The sequence below is a fragment of the Eumetopias jubatus genome, unplaced genomic scaffold (assembly GCF_037043125.1).
Source record: "Eumetopias jubatus isolate StellerSeaLion01/CBP00866 unplaced genomic scaffold, mEumJub1_p1.0 scaffold_13, whole genome shotgun sequence".
Lineage (NCBI taxonomy): Eukaryota > Metazoa > Chordata > Mammalia > Carnivora > Otariidae > Eumetopias > Eumetopias jubatus.
The window spans coordinates 52,582,940-52,587,609 of NW_028274819.1; the positions used below are offsets into that span (position 1 = coordinate 52,582,940).

The 4,670-nt window shown below is 37.2% G+C and overlaps 1 pseudogene; it reads right to left on the reverse strand.

Moving 5' to 3' along the window:
* Positions 1-2,872: 2,872 nt before the first annotated feature.
* On the reverse strand, positions 2,873-3,686 carry LOC114218630 (olfactory receptor 51A4-like; annotated as a pseudogene).
* Between the last annotated feature and the right edge of the window lie 984 nt (positions 3,687-4,670).

Below are 4,670 nucleotides of genomic sequence, written 5' to 3' on the forward strand. Positions count from 1 at the left end.
TCACAGTGGCCAAACTCTCCCTCCCCACATCCTTCAATACTTTTCCTTTAGCACACTTCAGCATTTCAAAAGCCTCCCACCTTTTGTTTCAGAGGAGATGAACTCAGCTCTATACTGAAGTCTCTGTCCCTATGATAGCAGTCTGAATAAAATCTGTGATGACCTTGCAAATTGTATGGGAAGCCAAAAAGGTTTTACAGCATTATACACCAGCAGAAATGTTGGCAATTTACACTGACGGAGACATAAATGAAATGAAATGAAGGAAAAGCATCAGACTTTTGAGAGGCTACAGGACTGGCCGATACAGCTTTTAAGCTACACACATGCATTAACCTTCAAGAAAAGGGAGGAATGACCCCAAAGGTGGTTCAGAGGTTAACAGGGCTGCCAAGACTACCATGGGCCCAGAGAGCCAAAGGCTTGGGGGACACAGCTGTTTCCTCTTTGGTTTCAAAGGACAGGGCCACTGCTTTGATTCCAGTGGAACAGACTGCCAATACCCAGGGTTGAAGGGACAAGGCCAATACTCAGATGGTCTACAAAGGCAAGGATGCCATCCTGGCAGACCTGGGGGACAGAACATAAAGCAAAAGAGAATTATTCTCAAAACTTTTAAGTGTAATGGGATTTGCCCTGCTACATTCTGGACTTGCTTGAGATCTGTGATCCCTTACTTTTTTTTTTTTCTAATTTAAATTCAATTAGCCAACACATACTACATCATTAGTTTCAGATGTAGTGTTCAATAATTTATCAGTTCTATATAACACCCACAGCTTATCACATCACATGCCCTCCTTAATGCCCATCACCCAATTACTTTTCAATTTATCTTACTTGGAATAGGGCTGTCTATCCTATAGCTGCCCCACTATTGTATTTTTGAAGCAGATAACATATTGGCTGCTTTCACAGATGCACTGTGAAACTTTTGGGTGGATTAAGACACCCAAGAAATGGAAAAACTTCTTGCTCTGATCTGATGTTCGGATTTCCTATTCAAGGACACATTGTGGAAACAGGTGCAATCCTGAATGTACATGAAAGCTAATATGTAGCCAAGATAGTGCTATCCTGGCATATAAATGATAAGGTTTGAATTAAAGCTTTTAATTTCCTGTCTATGTGAATTTCATGAAATCAATTTCTCAGAGCCTCGGTATCTTCTTTATGTAAGGCAAAAGTTATGTCTTTAAAATGGAAATTAGGTAATGTGATGATGACTCTTAAATATGAAGTTTCTTATTTCTTTGAGAATAGAATTAAAGCAATGACTGGATCTTTTTGTCAACAAGACAGAGCCCTACATACATTGACTGGGTCTTCTCTACTTTTCCAACATCATCAGTCATTAAACTCCAACCCTTTTGGCTTTCTGCATATTTGTAGAATTTACAGAGCTCTCTGCTTCTTGTGAGTTATCACATCTGACCCTCAATGTGAGAATGTTCTTGATCCCAATTTCATATAATTCATTTCTACTCACTCTTTTGTTATATTTTGACTTAATTTCACTCTAGAATACTTCCCTAAACGCTTAGTCCAAAACATGATCCTCTTTCTGAAATTTCTTTTGTAGCTAGTTTATCCTCTATTCTGTTTATTATTATTTGCAATCACAGATATAATTTCTTTCTTTTCTTTTTACTTTCTGAATAAAGCATGCTTTCAAAGAAAGGCAAATCATATCCATTTTATTTGTTTCTGTGTACCTAATGTGTAGCATATTTTTTGATGTGGAATAAATCTCCAATAAATAATTGTTGAATGAATGTGTAAGTGAGACCATATTTGGAGAAAGGGGAATTACTTGTTGAAGAGTTCAGTAACACTCCACCCAGATGTGATATAATTGTCTTCAGTTGTGTATTACAAAGGCAGGCATATCACAGATGCTCAAAAATGTTAAAGAAAAAAATAATATAGGGTTAAAGAAGAATTTATTGTTTTGGTTGTGATAAGTGACAAACAGTCCAACTTACCTTCCTAACATGACCTCAAAACTCAGATCATAGAACAGAGTTTTCATCTTTTCTCATGCCCACTCATTAACTCAAGTCTTATCCACAAATCACAATTCTTGTCTCCTACATTTTTATCCTCAGGTGAATCAAGAAACAAACTCCATAAGTGTCAAATGCTTAATGAATAATAATGAGCCCATACTTGGAAGTTACCTCAGAATTAATGAAAATTTTTCACAGCCATAAACATTGTTTTTGAACCTCTAATATGTGCACATGTGCTTTCAGGCATTTTCAGGCATATATTTTATTTGATTCTCATAATACCCTGGCTTTATATAAAACAATCCTGCCTATTTTTTCAGTTGAAGAATCAATTAGAAAGAAGCAAGAGTAGATGTTTAGAAACTTGTGAGGTTATTGCAATATTTCATTAAAGAGATACTGGTGATTTATCGTGGGATGACGAAAATGAAAATAGTGAGAGGAATACAGACTAAGTTATAATTTGAGTCTAGACCCAGAAGAAATCAATACGGATAGATTGCATTTGAAGGATGAGGAATCCACTTCTGTATATCCCTTTGAAGGATATACATGATCATTTTTCTCTATTAGCATTTTTTGGTTTTATCATAGATGACATCATAAGACATCTATTTTCATCATGATAATAGATTTCCCAATATCCCTTAAGGGAGGGACCTCAAGATATGTACTTTCTGTTACCAATTCTATTTATATCCATGTCCAGTATCACTTATGAATGAAATAAATCTTACATGATAACAAAAAGTGATACTGATGCATCTTCGTGCCAGATACTAGGTTCTCTGAAACTTATCTTGGAAATCTTTCCCAAAACAACTGGCTGCTATGTTTCCTATTACACATCACTGTTGTATCTACTTCTGACATAATTTTGCTAGAACTCTCACTCTAATTTGCCTGGTTTTCACACAGTACACGATAGGATTCATCATTGGAGGCACAAGTAAAAGAACATTTGCCTTGAAAACATTGAAGAGAGGTGAGACATGTCTGACAAAGCGATGGACAGTGGCATGGTTGATGATGGGCAGATAGAAGATGATCACTGCGCAGATGTGTGAAACACAAGTATTGAGGGCCTTGAGCTGCCCTTTTGGGATGCAATTACCAGCAGTCTTGAGGATCAGAATGTAAGACACAGCAATGAGCATAAAGTCTACCAAAATGCAAAGCGCTCCAAAAAAGCCATAGATGACATCAATTCGGTTGTCAGAGAAGGCCAACTTCATGACATCCTGGTGAAGATGGTAGGAATGGGATAATTGGCTTTTATTACAATATTTCAAACTTCTCAAAGTGAAGAGGAAGGGAACTCCTGAAAAAGAATGCCATTCCTATTTTGGCAACTCGGACAGGAGTCAGAAAGGAGTTGTATCGCAGAGGGCTGTGGATGGCTAGAGAGCAGTCAAATGACATGATCAGGAGCACTGAGGACTCAAATACTGTGAATCCATGGATGAAGAATTCCTGGGCAAAGCAGGCATTGGCAGAAATTTCAGGGGCATCAAATAAGAAGATCCTCCCCACGGTGGGTAGAGAAGAGAAGGACAAGCCCATGTCAGACACGGCCAACATGGAAAGGAAGTAGTACATGGGCTCACGCAAGGAGGGCTCTGTCTTGATGACAAAAAGGATGGTGCAGTTTCCTAGAATAGCAAAAAGATACATGCTGCAGATGGGGATAGAGATCCAGATGTGTGCATATTCCAGCCCTGGCATCCCAACCAAAAAAGTGGTGATTTCAACATTTGATTTATTAATAATAGACTTGATCCATTTAGAGGCTCTATAATGAGAGAGAGAGAGAGATGCTGAGTTAGTAAAATATGAATATCTGGAAATATCACAGAAAAATAGCAGTTTTTGAAGAGCTTTCTTTCAGCTCTCTTGACAGAACAAAGCATTTATGTGGCTGTCATATAGTGACAAATACATGCCACTTTGAACTAGAATCTTCAGATATCCTAGCTTGGAAAAATTACTGCTGGCCATATTTTCCCTATAGAGAAATTGGGTCTTTATTTTGCATTCAGATACAGCTCTGAATTCATTTTTTTTCTGTAAAGTTTTAGTAACCAGCTGTCAATTCCCTCCCCTTTTTTATAATGTGTCAAATTTTTATTTAAATTCTAGTTAGTTAACATATAGTGTGATACTAGGTTCAGCGACAAAATTGAGTGATTCATTGCTTAGATAAAACACCTGGCACTCATCACAGCCAGTGCCCTCGAGTAGTCTGCTGTTTTGCTTTCATGTCCTAGATCTAATATTGGGTAGAATACCCACAATGACACTTAGTAAAGGCAAAGGAATTTCAGACTCTTTTTCTTCCTAACCCTTGGAAATCCCACAAATGTGTGGTCTTCTCAAAATTAAACTGTCCTTAATTCTATTTCTTGCCATCTGAAAATTGGTTATTTAAACATTGTTTAAAAATTACTCCTATCTCAAATCATGTATATATTTGTCAGGGCAGTCCCTGCAGAGATTACCGACAAATTATACCTCATTTCTTTTGGCCTGGAATTTGTGAAGTGTTGCCAAGAGAATAATAAATTGACATGGTCAGTATTGCAATTTAGGAGAATTTGAGTACTATTGAAGGCTGATCCTCCAAAAGGTATACAGTCTTTTTATCTAGTCTCTGAAAGG